The sequence below is a fragment of the Oncorhynchus nerka genome, linkage group LG19 (genome assembly GCF_034236695.1).
Source record: "Oncorhynchus nerka isolate Pitt River linkage group LG19, Oner_Uvic_2.0, whole genome shotgun sequence".
NCBI classification, from domain to species: Eukaryota; Metazoa; Chordata; class Actinopteri; order Salmoniformes; family Salmonidae; genus Oncorhynchus; species Oncorhynchus nerka.
The window spans coordinates 36,624,533-36,649,483 of record NC_088414.1 but is presented as its reverse complement, the minus strand read 5'-3'; the positions used below and the strand labels follow the sequence as shown (position 1 = coordinate 36,649,483).

Sequence of the window (24,951 nt, the reverse complement as noted above, 5' to 3'; positions counted from 1 at the left end):
TATGTCAGAATGGTTCAGATAACTACAGAACGAAGCCAACATCAGCGTGAGCATTGGTTGTGAATGGTATGAACTTTGAACTCTTATTCACTACAGAAGTGATACCTCCTAGCCGTTGAGTTAGCAACCGCAGCTGCAAACTCAGGTTAGGAAGGATCAGACAGAGTATCCCGTCTACCACACAACGACGTGACTACGACGTATCCAATTGACCACCAGACATTCTTCAAAGGACTCGGTTGGACAACACGGCCTTCCATCTACCACCAACCTACCAAAGTGCAGCTCAGAGTAAATATTTATTGCATTGTCCTTTTCCAAATGGGCGGTAATTTAGAATGCATAAGATACTGTATTTACGATAGCCCAGCTTCTTCCCTTTGTTCCTCAGTCTTCCCTCTCTTTCACTCAAACCCAGACCCTTTTCTTTTGTGTAACAAGCTGTCATATCTGTTCCGCCCGCTAGGGACGTTTTCCTTTATGACGTAATTTGTAATCAAGTTATGATTAATTGTGTGTATGTGTAATTCTGTGTGATTAGTTAGGTATTTAGTAAATAAATAATTAAACCCAATTTTGCTGATTGCTGATTTTGCTTATTGCTGATTGCTGATTCAACTTGTTAGCCAGGGTTCGTGCAGATAAAATAATTTACAACTTTCAGATGAGACTGAATTAAGATGACGATTGATATTGACTGCTATTGATGTAAAATATTACTAGGTCTTTAAGAGTTTATTCGGAAGATAACAGCTCTATAAATATTATTTTGGGGTGCCCGACTCTCTAGTTAATTACATTTACATGATTAGCTCAATCAGGTAATATTAATTACGGAGAAATTATTTTACAGAATAGCATGTCATATCAATTAATCCGGCATAGCCAAAGACACGACATAGCCATGGCTCATCCTATATACGGATGTACACACCGTTTCTATTCATATACTGTCTTTACAGACCATTATATTGTCATTCAATGATCATATATACACTACCAGTCCAAAGTTTGGACACACCTACCTATTCAAGGGTTATTCCTTTATTTTTTAGATTGTAGAATAATAGTGAAGAAATCAAACTATGAAATAACACATATGGAATCATGTAGTAACCAAAAAAGTGTTTGAAAAAATATTTTAGATTCTTCAAAGTAGCTACCCTTTAGGGCTTTGATGACAGCTTTGCACACTCTTGGCATTCACACAACCAGCTTCAGGAGGTAGTCACCTGGAATGAATCTAAATCTACAGGTGTGCCTTGTTAAAAGTGCATTTGTGGAATTTCTTTCCTTCTTAATGCATTAGAGCCAATCAGTTGTGTTGTGACCAGGTATGGGTTGTAAACAGAAGATAACCCTATTTGGTACAAGACCAAGTCCATATTATGGAAAGAACAGCCCAACTAAGCAAGGATAAATGACAGTCCATCATTATTAAGACATGAAGGTCAGTCAATACAGAACGTTTCAAGAACTTTGAAAGTTTCCTCAAGTGCAGTCACAAAAACCATCAAGCTCTATGTTGAAAATCGCTCTCATGAGGACCGCCACAGGAAAGGAAGACCCAGGGTTACCTCTGCTGCAGAGGATACATTTATTAGAGTTAACTGCACCCCCGATTGCAGCCCAGATAAATACTTCAGTGAGTTCAAGTAACAGACACATCTCAACATCAACTGTTCAGAGGAGACTGTGTGAATCAGGCCTTCATGGTCGAATTGCTACTAAAGGACACCAATAAGAAGAAGAGATTTGCTTGGGCCAAGAAACACAAGCAAAGGACATTAGACCGGTGGAAATCTGTCCTTTGGTCTGATGAGTCCAAATTTTAGATTTTTGGTTCCAACCACCGCCTCTTTGTGAGACCCAGAGGAGGTGAATGGATGTTCTCTGCATGTGTGGTTCCCACCGTGAAGCATGGAGGTGGTGGTGTTATGGTCTTTTGCTGGTGATACTGTCAGTGATTTATTTAGAATTCAAGGCACATTTAACAAGCATGGCTACCACAGCATTCTGCAGCGATACACCATCCCATCTGGTTTGGGCTTAGTGGGACTATCATCTGTTTTTCAACAGGACAATGACCCAAAACACCTCCAGGCTGCATAATGGCTATTTATTTGACCAAGAAGGAGAGGGATTGAGTGATGCATCAGATGACCTGGCCTCCACAATCACCTGACCTCAACCCAACTGAGATGGTTTGGGATGAGTTGGACTGCAGAGTGAAGGAAAAGCAACCAACAAGTGCTCAGCATATGTGTAAACTCCAAGACTGTTGGAAAAGCATTGCTCATGAAGCTGGTTGAGAGAATGGCAAGAGTGTGAAAAAGCTGTCAAGGCAAAGGGTGGATACTTTGAAGGAACTCAAATATAAAATATATTTTGATTTGTTTTAACACTAATTTGGTTACTACATGATTCCATATGTCTTATTTCAAAGTTTTGATGTAGAAAATAGTCAAATAAAGAAAAACCCTTGAGTGAATAGGTGTGTCCAAACTTTTGACTGGTACTGTGTGTGTGTGTGTATATATATATATATATATATATATATATATATTCCGGCCTCTGACATTGCTTGTTCTGATATTTTTTAATTAGATTTTTTCTGGATTATGTGTGTATTGTTTTTTACTGCTAGGTATTACTGCACTGTTGGAGGTAGAAACACAAGCATTTCGCTGCACCTGCAAATCTGTGCACGCAACCAATAAACTTTGATTTGATTTGTCTGCGTTGGCCTTCTTGACCCAAACCAACCGTGGACCATAATCTCCCAATAATCTGAAGCCATGTAATTTGAGGAAAAGCTGAACAGTGACATTACTAACAGAGTGCTTTCTGGGGAAAAGATAAATGTGCAATCCACTAACTTTGGCTCATGGTGTTTCAAGGTGAATGAACCTCAGCACAGGCCAAAGAGGCAGATTAGGTGTCAGTGCTCCCACGGACAGCTCTCGTAGAGCACTGTTCAACAATAACATTTGTATCAAACCATGCCACTATTGGCCTTGAGATGCAAGCTTGATTTTCTACTTTACAGATTTACAAAAGTTTTTTTCTAAATGTTTTATAATAAAACCATTTTATCTCCTGGGAATGTTAGCAAAAAATCTAACTTTAGCAAAGCACTCCTTCACCAGCCATGTACAGCTCCACCAGAGACAATCCGTGCTCCAGTGAGAACAGTGAGCGGAATCTGTCCTTATCAAGACTAATGGCAGGGTTGATTAACTACACAGAGCTGGAGTCAAACTGTTGCTCTGTGCTGAAGGGATTCATGCTAGCAGCTCTAAACTCACTCTCTGAGCCTCTCCTCATACCAATCTGGCAAGTAGATCAAAGTGGCAGTTTCCCAACTCGAGTACTGACAATACTAACTGTTCTGGTGACAGAATGACATGCCAGAGACAAGGCAAGAGAGAGTGTTGAGAGCGTGCCAATTGTGAGGACCTGCTAATGGATTGATTTCACAGAGTTTACAGCAAAGCCATTAGTAACATCTGCTGTGAATGTTCCTCTGAGTATAGGAAATAACCCCCTCTCTCCTAGCATGGAGAAGGGTCTGGGTCTAGAGCTGATATCAAGTTCATACTCGCATGCCCCTCCCAAGAAATGTAGATGTCTCTTTACATTTCTTGGCCCCTCCTCCCAGCTTGCCTCCTAACCCCATGGCAACAGATGCTGCTCAGACAGAAGACCATGCCGATGCAGCAGCTACAATCAGTAGTCTCTCTCGCCAGACTCAGGGAGATACAGCGGCCATCTGTGAGAAGAAACAACAGTCAATAGAGTTTCATCTGGGATCCAGTTGAGTTTCACATTCACAAGACAGAACCTCGATCTATGTATTCAACCGTGTCCAGAGAAAACGGTCTTTGATCTTTTCCCTAACATGCTGAATTATTGGGAATCTTACCATTCATAAACCACCTCAAATCAGATTGAGCTTTCTAACCGATGGTACATAGACACCATCTGCTGGCTGACTGTCACAGTCACGATTTTCTGATTGGCGAAATCCCCTCTGTGGGACCTAATAGGAGAAACATTTCCCTGCTTATTTATCCAGACTGTTGCACTGCTTGTTCCTGAAGGGAATGTTGTTAAATATCAGTTGAGATGTACCTTGAAATAGTCACCCAATGTCACGCCTGTCCCCAGAGGGATCTGCAACTAGAACAAGACATAACTCACATTACCAGTCACAGATTCACTCCGGTGTACAACAACACACAAGTGTTGTAGTCAAGTCACTGAACTCAAGTCCAAGTCCCTAGCATTCAAGTCACTGAACTCAAGTCCAAGTCCCTAGCATTCAAGTCACTGAACTCAAGTCCAAGTCCCTAGCATTCAAGTCACTGAACTCAAGTCCAAGTCTCTAGCATTCAAGTCACTCAAGTCCAAGTGTTTGGAGTCACGAGTCCCTTGGTAGCGCTAAAAGCTGCAGTCCAACGATCTTTGAAGCTACAGTATATGTCAATATGTATACAGCTAAGCAACGTTAGACTGCTAATACAGCAGATATCCAAACATCTGCTGTTGTAGCTAGCATGTTGAATTATGCAAGGGAGGGAGATTTTCTGACAGTCATACCAGTCAAGTCACGAGTCATGAAAATCGTGACTTGAGTCCGAGTCCTGGACTCAAGTACTACAACACACAAATACAATACACACGGATTTAAAACAGATAGAGTTTATTTTCAACCAGAAGTAGGAAAAATACAGGTGTAAATGAAGCAAACTGACCCAGTTATAAACAACTAGTGATACAAACTGACCCAGTTACAAACAACTAGTGAAACAAACTGACCCAGTTACAAACAACTAGTGAAACAAACTGACCCAGTTACAAACAACTAGTGAAGCGAACCAAGAAGACTGGAGAATGACATGGTAAACAAGGTGTTTTTCACTTTAAGTCGCTCTGGATAAGAGCGTCTGCTAAATGACTTAAATGTAAAATGTAAATGTAATGTATTTAATTGTTTAATTAAAAACAGCTGCCATTATGTTGTGTGTGTATATATATATAAATATATATATATATACACACACACACACACACACACACACATATATATATTTTTTTAAACATTGTGCAAGTTTGTTGCTGGTATTCCATAAAAATGGTCAACAAGAGTTGGTCCAGTGCATTACCCCTATACAGTTCTTCATTTCAGCTGGCCACAAGCATAACCACTGCATTTCTTCCTCTACTTTCAGAAAGACAAGGGAAATGGATTGGGAAATAGCATGGAAAAGACGACAAAACGGAAAAGTTGTAATTTCTGCCAAATACTTCTGCAAAAGCATTACAAACTGGAAACTCTCGCAAAAAGTTGAGTTTAAAACATTATTTTTTATTATTATTGGCAAGTTCTGGTCAATTATTCATAAGGACGGATGAGACGCGCCACAAATCTGTCAGTCACATCAAATTCATATTTTGCCAATGACGGTGGTGGCCAAACATGCACCGGTTAACAAACGTAAGAGAAATGGCTAGAGATAAAGTCAAGACACCTAAAGTAGTGCCAGGGAGTAGCTCAATGTTGTCAACTAGGCTGTGCTAACAGTAGCACCTGCCAAACATCTCCAGTCCCCCTAGAGCAGGGCTCTCCAATTCTGTTCCTGGAGAGCTACCGTCCTGAAGGTTATCTAGCACGCCTAGCACGCCTGACTAATTAGATGGTCCATAAGCTGAATCAGGTTAGTCACAACTGGGGTTGGAGTGAAAATCTACAGGAGGGTAGCTCTCCAGGAACAGGGTTGGAGTTAAAACCTACAGGAGGGTTTCTCTCCAGGAACAGGGTTGGAGTGAAAATCTACAGAAGGGTAGCTCTCCAGGAACAGGGTTGGAGTGAAAATCTACAGAAGGGTAGCTCTCCAGGAACAGGGTTGGAGAACCCTGCTCTAGGGTCTGCCAGGGAAACAGTGTAAGGGACAAATTGTCTGATAAATGTTGCCTAAAATCAGTGGAACCTCAAAATGCTGCACATCTACAAGCAAATAGGCTTTTTACGCCAGCCATCTCTTCAGCTACTAGCAGACATCCCCTACCCAGTACCAGATAAGATTTTACAAAGCTAAAAGTTGGAGAATCTCATTTCGTGACGATGACAAATCTTTATTTATCGATGATTATTTTCTCTAGATATTTGCCAATTGTTTTGTTCTTTATAAATACGGTTTAAATCCTCCATAAAAATCTAGAATTTGGTGTGCCAACATTTTTAACAAAACAACATTTGGTTTAAGAATTACACAAAAGTAAAACAATGAGCAAAGAAACCAATCATACTACACCTATGTAACACACACTTACGTCATGTCAAAGAAACCAATCATACTACACCTATGTAACACACACTTACGTCATGTCAAAGAAACCAATCATACTACACCTATGTAACACACACTTACTTCATGTCAAAGAAACCAATCATACTACACCTATGTAACACACACTTACGTCATGTCAAAGAAACCAATCATACTACACCTATGTAACACACACTTACGTCATGTCAAAGAAACCAATCATACTACACCTATGTAACACACACTTACGTCATGTCAAAGAAACCAATCATACTACACCTATGTAACACACACTTACGTCATGTCAAAGAAACCAATCATACTACACCTATGTAACACACACTTACGTCATGTCAAAGAAACCAATCATACTACACCTATGTAACACACACTTACGTCATGTCAAAGAAACCAATCATACTACACCTATGTAACACACACTTACGTCATGTCAAAGAAACCAATCATACTACACCTATGTAACACACACTTACGTCATGTCAAAGAAACCAATCATACTACACCTATGTAACACACACTTACTTCATGTCAAAGAAACCAATCATACTACACCTATGTAACACACACTTACGTCATGTCAAAGAAACCAATCATACTACACCTATGTAACACACACTTACGTCATGTCAAAGAAACCAATCATACTACACCTATGTAACACACACTTACGTCATGTCAAAGAAACCAATCATACTACACCTATGTAACACACACTTACGTCATGTCAAAGAAACCAATCATACTACACCTATGTAACACACACTTACGTCATGTCAAAGAAACCAATCATACTACACCTATGTAACACACACTTACTTCATGTCAAAGAAAGGAAACGTGATGGATTATGACAATTTCAAACACAAAAAAATCTTAGTGACAACACCATCAGCAATCCAATATAATTAAACAGATACATTGCTTTTGTTTAAAAATAAATAAATAAATCTGTTTTTCAAGGGACAACAGAAAAGGACCAAGACCGTACCCTCTCCATCAGTTCTCCTGCTTGGTAAAATTCATTAAAAAAAATATGCTTTTGTAAAAAGGCAAAAGCGTCATTTAAAAAAGCCATACGAGTAGCTACGCTAGTGATCAAGAATAAAGTGCTCATCAATCCTTCAAATAAAATAAACTTCAGGAGAGCAGAACAAAACAAACAAGAAAATTGGCCTTGTGAGAAAATATCCATAATTGAAACAGATCATATGTTAGACAGTTGAAGTTGACATACACCTTCGCCAAATACATTTCAACTCAGTTTCACAATCCCTGACATTTAAAACGAGTAAAAATCACATCTAAGGTCAGTTAGGATCACCACTTTATTTTAAGAATGTGAAATGTCAGAATAATAGCAGAGATAATGATTTATTTCAGATTTGATTTATTTGATCACATTCCCAATGGGTCAGAAGTTTACATACACTCAATTAGTATTTGGTAGCATTGCCTTTAAATAGTTTAACTTGGGTCAAACGCTTCAGGTCGCCTTCCACAAGCTTCCCACAATAAGTTGGGTGAATTTTGGCCCATTCCTCCTGACAGAGCTATTGTAACGGAGTCAGGTTTGTAGGCATCCTTGCTCACACACACACACCTTTTCAGTTCTGCCCACACATTTTCTATAGGATTGAGGTCAGGGCTTTGTGATGGCCATTCCAATACCTTGACTGTGTTGTCCTTAAGCCATTTTGCCACAACATTGTCCATTTGGAAGACCCATATGCAACAAAGCTTTAACTTCCTGACTGATGTCTTGAGATGATGTGGATATATTGAAGCAACATTTCCCTTCCTCATGATGCCATCTATCTTGTGAAGCGCACCAGTCCCTCCTGCAGCAAAGCACCCCCACACCATGATGCCACCACCATGCTTCATGGTTGGGATGGTGTTCTTCAGCTTGCAAGCCTCCCCCTTTTTCCTCCAAACATAACGATGATCATTATGGCCAAACAGTTCTATTTCTGTTTCATCAGAGCAGAGGACATTTCTCCAAAAAGTACAATCTTTGTCTCCATGTGCAGTTGCAAACCGTAGTCTGGCTTTTTTATGGCGGTTTTGGAGCAGTGGCTTCTTCCTTGCTGAGTGGCTTTTCAGGTCGATAGAAGACTCGTTTTACTGTGGATATAGATACTTTTGTACCGGTTTCCTCAAGCATCTTCACAAGGTCCTTTGCTGTTGTTCTGGAATTGATTTGCACTTTTCGCACCAAAGTACATTCATCTCTAGGAGACAGAACACATCTCCTTCTCGAGCGGTATGGCGGCTGCATGGTCCCATGGTGTATATACTTGCGTACTATTGTTTATACAGATAAACGTGCCGTTTGGAAATTGCTCCCAAAGATGAACCAGACTTGTGGAGGTCTTTTTTTCCTGAGGTCTTGGGCTGATTTCTTTTGATTTTCCCACGATGTCAAGCAAAGAGGCACAGAGTTTGAAGGTAGTCCTTGAAATACATCCACAGGTACACCTCCAATTGACTCAAATTATGTCAATTAGCTTATCAGAAGCTTCTAAAGCCATGACATCATTTTCTGGAATTTTCCAAGCTGTTTAAAGGCACAGTCAACTTTGTGTATGTAAACTTCTGACCCACTGGAATTGTGATACAGTGAATTATAAGTGAAATAATCTGTCTGTAAACAATTGTAGGAAAAATGACTTGTGTCATGCACAAAGTAGATGTCCTAACCGACTTGCCAAAACTATAGTTTGTTAACAAGACATTTGTGGAGTGGTTGAAAAACGAGTTAATGACTCCAACCTAAGTGTATGTAAACTCCCGACTTCAACTGTATATCCACTGTGATTTGCAAAAAAGCAGCACCACGCCACTATTCTGGGTCACAACGGACTGGACCACACCACCGTTCTGGGTCACAACAGACCTAGAGCAATATTTCGGAATAACACATTCTGCCCCCATTTTTACCTTGGTATTTTTTGTACTGTATGTAAGTGGACTTCACACATGGCCTTGAAGTAGAATGCATCAACGCTGTAGGTCTAGTAGTAGACATAAAAAAACATAACATGAAACAAAACTTAAAGAGAATGGCCTGAGTCAGATAGAACCATTTTACACAAGACTTCTTCATGATCGGTTTCCTCCAAAAACAATAGAGGACATGATAAAAAACAGACCTAAATACGTTAGAGACAAGTGGTGTAGTAGTTAGAGACAAGTGGTGTAGTAGTTAGAGACAAGTGGTGTAGTAGTTAGAGACAAGTGGTGTAGTAGTTAGAGACAAGTGGTGTAGTAGTTAGAGACAAGTGGTGTAGTAGTTAGAGACAAGTGGTGTAGTAGTTAGAGACAAGTGGTGTAGTAGTTAGAGACAAGTGGTGTAGTAGTTAGAGACAAGTGGTGTAGTAGTTAGAGACAAGTGGTGTAGTAGTTAGAGACAAGTGGTGTAGTAGTTAGAGACAAGTGGTGTAGTAGTTAGAGACAAGCGGTGTAGTAGTTAGAGACAAGTTGAGTTGTAGTTAGAGACAAGTGGTTTATAGTGTCATCTGCAAAAAAAAACATCCCGATAACTCTAAATAACAATAACTAAGACAAGGGGGAAAAAAACGACTAAAGTCTGATATCTAATAAACCAACGACTAACAATGTTAAAACACTTCAGAGAGAAATAGGAGACAGTTCAGGTGTTCACTGATAGCAGTGCCATTTTGAGAACAGAATCAGTGAGGCTAAAGGTTTCAGGTTTTACCCCAAATGCCAAAAGAGATGTGGCAACAATGCAATAAACCTGCCTCTGTGAATTGCATTCAATATATATTTGTAAAAAGAAAAACAAGTGGTTCATCTGGGAAATGGAACCTGGCCGAGTGCAAATTTCAACAGTGGAAACCTGACAGAAAAAAAACGATTGTACAAGCTGGCCTGTTACATTTCTTTAACTTTAAAATGGAGACAAATGTTGCCTTAAAATTTACAATACAATCATTTTTGCAAAAACTGGCCATACAGGTACAAAATAACGCAGCGTATTATGACTGCTGCAGTTCATATACAATCAAGTTGAGTCCAAGTTTCTGTATCAAACAAATAGCTATTAGTAATGGAAAGGAATAACCCTGTTTAGAGCGTGGATGTCTTTACAATTGACATTTGCTTACAGCTCTGTCTGTTACGGCATGTTTTAAGGGGGCTGTCCACCCAGCTTTAAACCATAATGCAACTTAACACAACTTGGCCCCTGACCAATTCCAAATGGCTACACAGCTATGCGGTCAGAGATGGGCTCTCTGGCCTAGGACAACATGTTGGGAAGCTGTCAAGTCAGACTGACCATTTTCCCTTTTCTAAATCCCTAAGCCCCGTCACTAAGAACCACTAATGGTCACTGAGTGAATAACAGGTGGTTGTCGTAATATTTGAATATCTGACGCTAGATTCAAATGATGGCTCTGTATGGCACTTGATGTGTGATTAAAAGTAAAAAAGGCTTTGAAATATTAAAAAGGTGATCCCTTAATTTTGCTCTGTTCATATTAGGCTATAAAAACAGAGCAGGAGTGAGGTGTTAATCCTGTGTGTCTCGATACGCTACAAGCCGGAATGTGTACATGTATCATCACTGTTACGGCACCATTCCACTTGTAATAGACATTTTACAGCAGTATTTCAAAGAGGTTTGGAAATGCTGTTGTGCCTTAGCTGCACAGAGCAATTGCGCCACTCAGTATAAAATGGAGCCGCTGAGTTAGAGGACAGGATTTTAGCACCTGGAGAGTTGGTCTCCGCATCAGCGAGTGGAAAAACAACATTTGGCCTGCTCTCTCCAGCACCTCCAAACCTGCTACACTGTTCAACACACCTTTATGGCAAGTTACAGCAATGCATGGGAATGGATTTGTCGTAGAGGCTGAGACAGACTCTGGTTAAAAACAGGTATATCGGCCTCGTGGGTTTATCTAGTTGGATCGGTGGCAACTTGAGATGTACCTGTTCGCTCAGGCTGGAGTGTGGTGACACGACTCCTTCCCTATCAAAATATCTCACTTTTAGATTGTACCATTTGCCACACAAAAACTGTATAACACCAAGGACTGCAAAGTGTGATATGTCGCGGAAAACAAAAATACAACATCAAATTGTGCCCAGGAAAGGAGGTAAAGACTTGCCGTGAGCTTTTGCTTACGTTAAAATCCCTGGGGGGAATGATGGCCGTACACCCCCCCCCCCCCTCTCTGATTGTACATAGATTTATCAAGAATATAATCAACTTTGCAGGAAAAATAGAACAAGATTAGAGCGTCAGCTCCCTCGTGGCTCTGAAAACTACGTGCGTCCTGGCAGGTGGATTCCGTTGACTGACGACGGCTTGGGAAAGAGCAGCTCCAGTTGTGCAAACAGGGAGAAGTGATCGGAGGGGATGTGGGGGTGGGGACAGCCGCTGATATCGTTCTCATGGAGCCAGTGAGGATCCAGAGGACCCAGAACCCCCAACACATTGAGCGTAGGCTGAGAGTAGAAGATGTAGTCAATGATGCCCTGCACAGAGAGGAAAAGCACGCTAGATGGCAATACATTCACATCACCCGGGCTGGAGAAGATTAATCAGTGTGACCCAAGCCTTCATAATAGCCCAGGCTTTTAGAACATTCCAGACAGCTTGACGCTAAATTTACACCAACGCAAAAAAGAACGTGCTACACAGAAGACGGAAGACGTGACCGTGACAGTCTCACCTTGAAGTGGAAAGTATAGTTGGTGTAAGGCATCAGGCCGTTTTCATCAGCACTCTTCAGCTTGAAGTCGTGGGTGATCCTGCCGTTGGACGTGTCCTTCTTTCCGTTGCAGTTGAAGTTCGTCAAGCTGTCGATGTAGCGCAGCTCCTGAAAGTCTTTGTGGGTGCTGTCCACTCCACCCGAGCTCAGGAACTCCACCACACCTGCAAGCCCGCAAACACACACATACCACTAGGCATTACAAACGTCACTACAGGAGAGCACGCTCACTTATTCAACTGAGCCAGTCCTGTCATCCACTCACCAGAGTCAGGCAGTGAGTTGAGGTCAGCACACAGGACGAGTGGGACGGCGTTGGTCTCCCCGGTGATGGAGGAGAGCTTGAGGCTGCGTGTGGCCTTGTCTACGATGTTCTTCACCTCAGACATGAACATGACGGTCTGGACCACCTTGACGTCTGAGTACGCCGGGTCCCAGTGCATGTGGGCGTTGGCCACCAGGAGGAGCTGTTTCTCCACGCCGTGCAGAGACTTCCCCGCTGGACAAACACACAGCATAACAGCAGCGTTTCTACATGGGAAACATTTAAGCCCTGTGGAATTCCCACTTCTTTCGCGTGTGGTGAGACCTACCAGACTGCTCCATCATCTCCTTGCGCACCTCTAGAAGCGCAGCCACACCAATGTTGTCCTTAGTCATGACTCTGTTGAGCATGGCCTCAGAGCCCTCAGAGTTGGCCATGGCCAGCTGGTTGAATTCCACCGTGTGTTTCTGTACCAGGCTGAATCTATACAGTAGAGAGGAGGAGAGGCAGAACAGACCGGTGAGAGGAGAGGCAGAACAGACCGGTGAGAGGAGAGGCAGAACAGACCAGTGAGAGGAGGAGAGGCAGAACAGACCGGTGAGAGGAGGAGAGGCAGAACAGACCGGTGAGAGGAGGAGAGGCAGAACAGACCGGTGAGAGGAGGAGAGGCAGAACAGACCGGTGAGAGGAGGAGAGGCAGAACAGACCGGTGAGAGGAGAGGAGAGGCAGAACAGACCGGTGAGAGGAGGAGAGGCAGAACAGACCGGTGAGAGGAGGAGAGGCAGAACAGACCGGTGAGAGGAGGAGAGGCAGAACAGACCGGTGAGAGGAGGAGAGGCAGAACAGACCGGTGAGAGGAGGAGAGGCAGAACAGACCGGTGAGAGGAGGAGAGGCAGAACAGACCGGTGAGAGGAGGAGAGGCAGAACAGACCGGTGAGAGGAGAGGCAGAACAGACCGGTGAGAGGAGAGGCAGAACAGACTGGTGAGAGGAGAGGCAGAACAGACCGGTGAGAGGAGAGGCAGAACAGACCGGTGAGAGGAGGAGAGGCAGAACAGACCGGTGAGAGGAGGAGAGGAAGAACAGAGACCGGTGAGAGGAGAGGAGAGGCAGAACAGAAAGGTGAGTGCAATGTGCTGCCTCTGGGACAGCTTAAAAAGGCTATTCTGCAATGGCTAAACTTGGAATCATTACACCTCTGAAACACACACACAGGGTAAATGTCATACATACAGTGCCCACACACACTAAGGATACACACTTCAGTAAATTTTCCTGCTGACTAACTGACCCTCAACCAGTTAAGGTTACATTTTTATCAAACAGTAAAATGACATGACCAACAGAAAATACTTTCAGAGATCTGTATATAATGAAGAGATGTTTATTTCTGCCCCCTAATAAATGGTAGTCGTCCCAAGGCTGGAAGGCAGGCGACAGAAACACATCGGGCTTGTTTTGGACAGATTTTGGCGAGAGTGAAACCTCACACTTCCTCTCTTATACTATGCATGCCTATAAGGACCGGACATGTTTAATTAAGAGCTTAAAAATGGAACCATGCAACAATAGCAAGACTGTGGTCTTACAGTCAAAAAGATACAGCCTATTATTGAACATGCATGTAATGAAGCAGCGAAGTCATTTTCAAACATTTACCAAAATGAAACAGCAGACCAAAATGTGACAGAGATGAAACTCTCCACTATAAACTTCTACAACAACTAGGATGTGTTGCTAATATGACCAGGATCGTGCCTTCGGCTCCAGCACAACAAAAGACAGTTGATGTGGAAACCAATGGAACAGGAGAGAAATGCTGGTTAATGGCATCAAGAAGTCTTTATAAGATATTTGCCTACATGTTTCTATGGAAATATTTTAAGACATGCCTCATTATATGAAGTAAAGTAAAACGTTCAGCTTTTAGACAATTACTGCCTCAAGCTCACATTGCAAAGTGGCGGGTGACACGCTGATAGCCTCCCTACCGTTGACTATAGCCTACGCACTCAAGTTGAGATTGACAAATGAAAAAAGCTCCTTTTGAAATTGTGGCTATCAAAATGTATTTGTATTTTTTACACACGATTGCATTTAGAATTGTTATTTGTTTGCGCAATGAATGTTTCACTCCAGTGAAGAGCTGATAGGACATTCCTCTCCTCAAACGAGTCTTGTATGCTGTGAGTGTGTGATAAATAAGACACATGATGACGAAAGAAAATACACAAGTGACAATTTAATACCACTAAATTATGCAGATTAAAATATGGACCGATAAGCATGACCGGTCAAACGTATTTTTGGCGGCTAACCGATTAACCGTTAACATCATTAATACATATGTGAGCTCACAATCTAATTAGGACTGACAGTTGGCAGTGTGGTGTCAACTCACTTTTCGGTTCTGTAAAATATTGCGCAGCCGTCCACATGCTTGCGGTCGCACTCTGACATGGTCCTGGCACGGGACTTAGAGCTAAAGAAGCCCTCGTAACCTTGCTCCTTCAGCTCTGGCAGGAAATAGCTGTAGTACTGAACTGTTTCCACTTCCTGTTAAGGAAAAACCAGGACAATTCCAGTTAGTGTACATTTTGAAGGTGCATTATTCAAAGTATAGGACCTGTAAACTATGGAAATCGAACCCCCATTCTCTTCCAACAGATGTCATTCTAGCGTGACACGGTTGTCCTGCCATCTGATGCTAGACCGATTGTACCACGCACGTGTCATAATTCATTGCAGCGGTCAGTATTAAATCCCAGTGTGTCCGTCTGCCCACCTGTAGGCTGATGATGTCAGCACTGCAGTTCAGGATCTCCTGCATGATGGACTTCTTCCTGAACTCCCAGTTGAGGGCCCAAGAGGGGCAGTAGCTGTACAGCTGGCGAGTGGCGTACTTATCACACAGCACGTTGTAGCACATCACTGAGAACAGGGCTAGCAAAGGACATAGGGACGCAAACAGGAGATTATCCAAGTCTCATTATGGCTCTGAATATGATCAACACACACAACAATGTGTGTGTTGATATGTGGCTTTCAATAGGCATTTCAAGTGATGTGTAAGGGTGGATGAGTTTGTTACCTGCTGTTCTTGCCCGGTCCGGCTCGGCCTGAACAATCCATAATCTGGGTGGGGGCTGCTCTGAGCTGACTGAGACAGATAGGGGGAACATGAGTCATCCTGACACTGCTCCTCAAGGAGGAGTGACCACTTGAATAGGATCATCAAGATCAACTAACAACTGCCAAGTCATTCCATTCACCCAATGTCAAAGAAAAGCTACTTATTTAATACCTGCTAACTAACACACTCACAATTCAACACAGGAACAACAACATCCATTTCTTGTATTGGACTCACCTCGTTTAATCCCTGACAGATTTCCCAGAAGGAGGTTGAGCAGTTTCCTTGTGCCATCATGCTCCTGGTAGAGGTTCAATATCTCTTGTGCTAGTGGGTTTCCTGCGGAGGAAACAGAAAGACAATGAAGACACTACACAGAAAATATTACACAGGTTCAAGGATGCAGAATGAAAACAATGCCACATCTCTCATTCTGTGACCTCTACTCTGGAAATCACTTGGCTGAGCAACCAAATAGGCATACACAGATTATTATTAGAGCTAAAACTACACAAGGGAATCCTTAGAGAAAACCCATGCAAGATTTCAAATCCCTATGAATTTAGATAACCCAAACAACCAAAACTTAAATGAGTATGAAGCGAAGCTTACCTTTTAATCGCAGTGTTTGTAACTGAAACAGTTTTCCAAGCTCAAAAGGTAGAACCCTCAACTGGTTGTTGTTTAAAATAAGTTCCCTGTAGAAGAGGTAAGACAGACGCGTTTTAGGATGCTCGGGACAGAATAAGATTCAGAAAGTAATCAAAGAAGTGAAGGCTTTTGTCAAGTCACCAGAGCTGTAGAAATCCCTCTGAAGTAACACATAACGATCATCTGTCAATCAATAAGTATCTGTTCAGGTCATTTCCATGTCTGCTCAGCCAGTTACTGAGCAATGTTTCATTGGGGGTCAGGTGCAGAAGAGCGAATACACAGGAGCGATACAAACAAAAAGAAACATTTCCTTGAAACAGAGGAACTAGCTATTACCAATTTCAATAATAATGAGGAATAAGGATATGCAATACCACACATGGGAGCCTGAAATGTCTCTTCATCCATCTCCTTTATAGAATGTGCTCTCAGTCTAAATTCCCTAGACTCTGAAATGGCAATGTTGACTGAATGAACAAACACACTTATCATTTCGAATTATAATGGAAACAACTCAGAACAACAGGGGTTGAAGCATGAGAATTGTAGAAAGGGGTTAAATGAAACAGAAACCAGATTAATTCCAATGCTATTTTGTAAAAAAGGAACATCAAACTCTTCTCTGTAACAGGCCATATCAATAGCTGTTAGCGCATATCATTTCTCATGTGGAAGACAATAACAGTAATGTGGATTTTAGTTCTCCAAACTAGCATCCCGTAGTGCACATTGAATTGTCGCCACTGAAGACTGACAGACACTATGTCGCCACTGTAGACTGACAGACCTGAGAGACACTATGTCGCCACTGTAGACTGACAGACCTGAGAGACACTATGTCGCCAAGCTCGGCAGGCAGGCTCCTGATCTTGTTGGATGAGAGGTCCAGGTACACCAGGTTTTGAAGTTTGGCAATATCAGGCGGGATACGACAGAGGGAGTTATCGCCGATATGAAGGTGAGGTGAGTCAACGTCCATAACGAGGTGCTCAGACTCCTCACTTTTCCTGCCCAGGTGAGTGGGGGAATGAGGGGACAAGAGAGTCAGTGAAAACCGGAGCACAGAAATACAGTAATTTAAATAGAAATAAAGAACACACCTACTAGGCCACGGGAGGTTGCTGAGGGGAGAACGGCACATAGTGAACAGAGCAAAGGGAATGGCATCAAACACCTGGAAACCATGTGTTTGATACAACTCCAGTCATTACCCCCGAGCCCATTCTCCTCAATTAAGCTGCCACCAACCTCCAGTGCATAGGCTTACGTGAGGAAGCCTTCAAATCAAATTGTATTTTGTCACATGCATCGAATACAACAGGTGTAGACTTTACCGTGAAATGCTTACTTTCAAGCCCTTAACCAACAATGCAGTTAAGAAAATAGTTAAGGAAGCATTTACTTAAAAAAAAAAATAGTACCACAATAAACAATTATGAGGCTATATACAGGGGGTACAGGGGGTAGAGGTTAGTCGAGGTCATTTGTACATGTAGTTAGGGGTGAAGTGACTAATACATACTAACGCCGTCACCACAATGAGCTTTTTGACATGCGCTAAGCCAAACAGTTTCATCTGTATTTGATGCTGTAGCATGTAATGCCGCCTCAACCGGTCCTCACCACTGATTTCGAGCTCAGCCCAGTATGACTTCTTCCCATTGGCTGCCTCCTCAGTGGACGTTATCGTGTACATCCGCCTCGGGTCGGGCGGATCATATTTTTCCTTGGGCATCCCTGTAACACACACACACAAAAAATAAAAAATACATTGCATGATCCATTTGAAACCATACCCTCAAAGAGCTATCCTGGAGATTTTGACTCATATGCAAATAGCCTAACACATGAATGCCTAGAACACCTAATATTTACAAACCTGTGAGAAAAAAGAAAAAAAACATGAGTCTAAGATAATGCAACTTCAATACAGTACTTTGCAAGTCTGTTTAGACTAAAGTTATTTGAAGAAAGGAAAAACCTGCACTCACTGAAATATTCTTTAAGTTCGTTGTTTTTAACACGGATATAACATGCCTCTCCGTTGCAGCTATTTTTCTCTAGCCTAAAGTAATTACAATTCACCACTTATTCCACGGAGCAATCTCCAAAACATGCAAAGCAGTAGACAACAGTTTTTTTTCTTCCAGAAACGACATGTACACCTCTAGTAAAAACCACTCCGTAAGACAGCTGATTCAACCTGCCATTCATTCAGCGCCACAGATTCAGACCCTGTGCCAAATGGTCGTCAGTAGTTACCACAGCCACAAAGTCATGAACCCTATCCACAATTTCTCTTAAAGTCTGATTAAATCTCATCCTAACCTTAACCACACTGCTAACCTTATGGCTAATACTAACCTTAAATTAAGATCAAAAGGCAAATTTGATTTCTATATATTTTTTACGATATAGCCAATTTTGACTTTATGGCTGTAGTAACTAGTGGAAACAGTGCCAAAAAAAACAAAACAAGAGGCTGATGAATGAGCACTCTTAATAAGAGAGCCATAGAAAAACACACGTGTACACAAATTATTTTGCTTCAATTCTAAAATCAAGACACATCTTAACACAATCAGAAAAACAGATTGACACTGTAAGGGACATGTGTCAAGATGGTACAAACTGCAAGATCCACGTGTTGAGTTTAGGAGCTACCACAAAAGCACAACAAAAGCAAAGACTTGATAAAATAGCTAGCCTAGCTTTCTTAATAATGACAAAAACAAGACCTTCCTGTAAATCACATTTTAACTTCAGGCAAGTTTAGGAGGGGGTTGTGCTGTGCTGCCAGTAAGCATAAACACACATACCTTAATTATTAATTATTTCTGATACATAAAATAACTTACCATCACGTTGACAGCGTGGCTAACACGTTCACAAACCTTTGTTCTGACAAATTGAGGTCAAAGACTAGCGGATTGCATCTTGCAAGTTGTTAGCAAGCTAGCTAATTTCCATAATAGTTCATTTTTTGGCATTGGTTACTGGTTTAGCTAAACTACTAAGTAAACACTTGACATCATTAGCTAGCTGAACAAGTTTGTAGCTAACGTTAGCTGGTAAGTTAATGTTAACTAATGTCGTAGCATATGCTACCTAACGTTAATAACCACAACAACAACAAAATAACATGCTAGTTAACTGATCCATCTAACTTTGTTAGTTCAACACAAATGCAGCTATCTTTGCCATTCGGCTTGATTTGCATACTGGGTAAAGTTTATATACATTGGCTTAATTACATTGAGCCGTATGAGCTTCAGAGATAGCTAGTTTAGTTAGCTAGCCTTTCGAGTACGTTTACATAGCTAGCCAGATATCAGCTATCAAATACTTCAGCCTCCCTCGACTTCTAGATTGACTTCAGTCTGGTTAGCTAGCTAACGTTAGTTAGCAAAACAGAAACCAATAGTTAAAGTAGCAACGAGGAAATGTGGCTTTCCCTCATGAATTAGCACGTTTCGCTATATAGCTGGATAACTAGCTTTTATAGTTTGACAACTAGCGTTAGGGTTCTAGCTAGCTACCCATTTTTATTGTTAACTAACTGGGTTAGCATTCGTGTTGGTTAGCTGACTGGTATTAGCTATCAATACGTCTCGTAAAAATAACGTTTTCGTACACAAACAAATGCGTATCTATGACTGAGAATATGATGGTTCAGCTACCTGTATGAGCATACCAATCAGCGATGGCGAGTACGTTACGTTTCCTTTGTTTTTCTAATTCACTTTGGGTCAGCTGTTACCCACTGAAGGAAAACCAGAATCATGGCGTCCGTCAGAATGTTGGTGTGTGATAACGCGCGTCGTAATTGGCCGTTGCTGACACGACCAAGGCCGTTGGGCCATTTACTCGTACAACACCTCCAAACTGTGTCTGCTGGTACACAACAATATGTAGTTCGCATCAAACACAGTTCTGACTGTAGTGTGCAGTTAGGGGCTGGGCTCCTTTGACCCCGCCCACCGTTTTTGTTGTTGTTGGTCCATCTGAGGTTTGACACACGCCATTTCATTGCTAGCCTATGGGATATACAAATAAATAGGACCCAGATTGTAGTTCCTATGGCTTCCACTAGATGTCAACAGTCTTTAGACAGGGTTTCATGCTTGTTTCTTGAAAAATGAACAAATAGTCATAGTTTTTCCAAGGTGTCTCTCATTAGAAAATGAGTCTTGTTGTGCGCGTGAATGAGGTGTGCGCTCTTCGTTATTTATCTTCCCTATTGAACATACTATTTTCCATCTTAAATATGATCATTTATTTATATATTAGAGTACCTGAGGATTCATTAGAAACATCGCTTGACATGTTTGGACAAACTTTAATGGTAACTTTTTGGATTTGTTTGCATGCATGTTGAACAAGTGGATTACTGAGATCAATGATGCCAACTAAACAGACTTTTTTGGATACAAAGAAGGACTTTATGGAACAAAACGACCATTCATTGTGTAGCTGGGACCCTTGGGATTGCAAACAGAGGAAGATCTTCAAAGGTAAGTGATTTATTTTATCGCTATTTGTGATTGTGTGATGCCTGAGCTGGTTGAAAAAGAGACTCGGGTGACTTCTACGTCATCTTTACTAAACAACATAAACACAATTAACAATTGAAACGATTAACACAGCAGACAAAAACCAGGTTTGACCAACCGCTTCAACCCTGCTCTTCAAAAGAGGCAAAGATAGTCATTTTCTTGTTGTCAACACATAGCACATCTCATCATCTCTCTGTAACTGAAACATGAACGGTTCCTTGAGGAGAATAATGTCCTCTTCATCCAGGCCATCATACAACTGTAGTTCTTTAAGGGTTGTAATGCGGTCTTCCCCGTCCATCCCAATTACACCTGAGAGGTAAACGGTGCCTTTAAATGTTTGGCGTTCGCACCACCTTGCTGCCTCTAGGGTGTCCCTTAGAAGAACATCTGCTTCCTTGAAGAAAAAGGAAGAATAAATATTAAGACTTGTGTCTTATTGGGTGATCAAGACAAATTAAACCCAACTATCACAATACCACCATGCAAACAAAAGCCACTATTACTAAAGGGGTCTACAACTACTCAACAAGTCATCTCAACTATTATATCTTGCCATGCATCAAGCCTTCAGCATTACACACAATAGACTACATACCCAGTTCACAGCTCCCAGTTCGCCGTGCATTTTGTTTTCAGTATCGTCTAGAAAGAAAACAGATTGTGGTCATTAAGTAATGTCAGGGAACCTCTAGGGATGTGTGTACAATAATGCACTTTACTTTAGCTAATAGCCTATACAGTACCTGATCCTGCAGAGCTGGATGCTGATGTGTCATGCTGTGACTTCTTGGGGGCGGCACGTCTTCTACATCATCCTGAAATATATTGGAGGGGGGGGGTTAAGTCTTTAAACATTGATTTATGACTATACCACTCATCATATGACACCTCCTACCTGTAGTGTGTTTTGTTTTCGCCGCCTTTTTTGATCTTTCAACCTCTCTTCTTCAGACCTTAGTGAGTGAATGACAGACATTAAGTATGAACATATATTCAGTACAGTCTGGCTACAGTGAAACAAGTGATTTTAAGGATGCAAATGAAAGGTCTTTATAATGTTCTAGACTGGCGGCATTGGGGAAAGTTCTGCAGGAGAACATGGCACCACCGTCGCCTAATATTCTGCATGTTTTCCTTTGTGAAAGAATATCACACAATCGGACGGGTATCCCCAAAAAACGTATGTCCACTAGTGATGAGAATTTCATAATTTATACATATCTCAGTGAAATCACACTGTGCTTCCATTGAAATGTACAGTGTGCTGTAAGTTAAGAAAGAGTAGGTTGTTCATTTTACAGTTATGATAACAATGATAATCGTAAATAATAACAAAGAATATATATATTTCAGGATGATGGAGAAGACGTGACCCTCCAAGAAGTCACAGCATGTCACATCAGCATCCAGCTCTGCAGGAGTGTGATGTATGAATTGTGTATGTTGTGTAAAAACTGTAGAAAATAGGTACCAAAAAGTGTCAAGATAAATAAACAAGAAAAGTATGAGCACTAACAATAGTGTGCTTTGCATGCTACAAGCACAGAAATAATAACTTTTCATATGTTATAACCACAGAAAATAGGACTAATATAATATAAAGAATAGCCAGCATCTTACCATCAAAACAAACACCCCACAGTACCTTGCTTTGGTAGGAGGGTCATGTCAGGATGAGCATGTAGGAAGGGTAACACATGAGGGAGGAGGATGTCTTCCCTGTAACACACAGCATTGAGATTGCCTGCAATGACAACAAGCTCAGTCCAAAACCGCGACTCGTCAGTGAAGAGCACTTTTTGCCAGTCCTGCCTGGTCCAGTTGTTGCCGGTGATGTATGGTGAGGACCTGCCTTACAACAGGCCTACAAGCCCTCAGTCCAGCCTCTCTCAGCCCATTGCGGACAGTCTGAGCACTGATGGAGGCATTGTGTATTCCTGGTGTAACTCGGGCAGTTGTTGTTGACATCCTGTACCTGTCCCGCAGGTGTGATGTTCGGGTGTACCGATCCTGTGCAGGTGTTGTTACATGTGGTCTGCCACTGCGAGGATGATCAGCCGTCCATCCTGTCTCCCTGTAGCGCTGTCTTAGGCTTCTCACAGTAAGGACATTGCAATTTTTTGCCCTGGCCACATCTGCAGTCCTCATGCCTCCAATGGTTAACAGCCTGAGTGAGTTGCCTTCATTTATCCACCATCGTTGGCTAGTCTACCAAATCAGTGCAAATGTACAATTCCTAATTCTCATGAGCAGTGCAATATTTTCTGGCCCCAGTGGGGGGCAGCAGGAAATAGCAGATGTTTGAATTGGCACTGCTGTGCAATATCCAAGAGCTACCATCAAGAGAAAAACATAAGTGATGTACGAATATGTATATTCTGCATTTTTAACTGCAACATAGTGATGAGTTAATTACAAGCCCTGTCAAGTTACAAGCCCATGCGCACATACACCTTTTACAGAATGTCTGATACATGCTCAGCAAAGTCTGTGATGTCTAACTCATAATTCCTAATTACATGGGTAGTGAGTTACACAGGAATGTTTCATAGCCATCTGACACATGACATCTGATACATGACATGTGATACATGTTTTGACTCTGGGATTTCGGTAAGGTGCAACGCCGCATGTGTGGGTGGGACTTTTGAGCCTACTCAAGTGCTATTTTAATTCCTCAGGCATCTCTCTCTCTCTCTCTCTCTCTCTCTCTCTCTCTCTCTCTCAGTGTGTAGGAGATTGTCTCAGGGCTGTCTGTCATATCATCCTACAGCAGCACACATTGCCAGTAGAGCAGGACACAAAAGCCTCAAATTCATTCCAGACTGACTGTAGCACAGCATCTATTTTTCAGTTTACTCATCTCTAGGCACCACCCTAAGCCTCTGATCCTCCACAAATTCTTCTGTTAGATGCGGATAAAAAAAGTCAGAATATTAGGGCTTCTCTCCTCCCTCTCGACTCAGGCTTTACTCAGCCTTTCACTAATAAACGAGGTTACTCATGAATCCGTTGTGAGTTTGGGATTAAGTACTTTTTAGAGTTGCTAAAGTTTTTGAGAAAAGAGTCACCTTTTTCATTACATTTAGTCTGTGACTTGGTGATTTTTACGAAAGGACCAATCCACATTCCTCTAAAAACAATGAAGTTAGATTGTGGATAATGATGTCTGCAATAATAACCATCACATGGTCTCCTGAGTGGTGCAGCGGTCTAAGGCACTGCATCTCAGTGCTAGAAGCGTCACTACAGACCCTGGTTCGATTCCAGGCTTTATCACAACCGGCCTTGATTGAGAGTCCCATAGGGCGGCGCACAATTGGCCTAGTGTCGTCTGGGTTTGTCTGGGGTAGGCCTTCATTGTAAATAAGAATTTGTTCTTAACTGACTTGCCTAGTTAAATAATAAAACATGAAAATCAGACATATAACAACAGAATCTTGAATCAGAGGCAAGTCAGTTTTTCTCCCAGTACTGGAAAGACAGTACCATCGAAGAGCCCTCACTGCTGCTTGATCATCCTATTTTTCCAACTGAATTATTAAGGAGAATAAAAACAATGAACTTCTTCGACAAAAAGATCCCGATCATTAGAAAGCAAATTATGGAATGCTCTTTGATTCTGCGTATTTCTTCAAAGCTCAGTTGTCCTGAGTCTGCACAACACTGTCTCAATGGAGACACTCAAGTTTTTAAATCCTATATCTCTTGACACATTCATGAAAAAAGTCATGGCATCTAAACCTTCAAGCTGTTCCAACTAAACTACTGAAAGAGCTGCTTCCTGTGCTTGGCCCTCCTATGTTGAACATAACAAATGGCTCCCTATCCACCGGATGTGTACCAAGCTCCTAAAGACAAATAATGTTTTAGACCCTATCATAGCACTGAGACTGCACTCGTGAACGTAGTAAATGACCTTTTAACGGCATCAGACCAAGGCTCTGCATCTGTCCTCGTGCTCCTAGACCTTTTGACACCATCGATCACCACTTTCTTTTGGAGAGACTGGAAACCCTAATTAGTCTACATGGACAAGTTCTGGCCAGGTTTAGATCTTATCTGTCGTAAAGATATCAGTTCGTCTCTGTGGATGTTTTGTCCTCTGACAAATCAATTGTAAGTTTCTGTGTTCCTCAAGGTTCAGGTTTAGGACCACTATAGTTTTCACTACATATTTTACCTCTTGGTGATGTCATTCGGAAACATAGTTGTAACTTTCACTGCTACGTGGACGATGCA

General features: G+C 41.7%; 1 long non-coding RNA gene and 1 pseudogene across 1 annotated transcript; both read right to left on the bottom strand.

Moving 5' to 3' along the window:
* Nucleotides 1-4,688: 4,688 nt before the first annotated feature.
* On the bottom strand, nt 4,689-20,082 carry LOC115146819 (CCR4-NOT transcription complex subunit 6-like; annotated as a pseudogene).
* A 400-nt stretch (nt 20,083-20,482) lies between these two features.
* On the bottom strand, nt 20,483-23,343 carry LOC115147080 (uncharacterized). Its single transcript, XR_003866269.2, has 4 exons — nt 21,605-23,343; nt 21,453-21,524; nt 21,305-21,351; nt 20,483-21,103 (listed from the first exon to the last, which is right to left on the bottom strand). It is a non-coding gene; the product is annotated as an uncharacterized LOC115147080 (long non-coding RNA).
* Nucleotides 23,344-24,951: the final 1,608 nt, after the last annotated feature.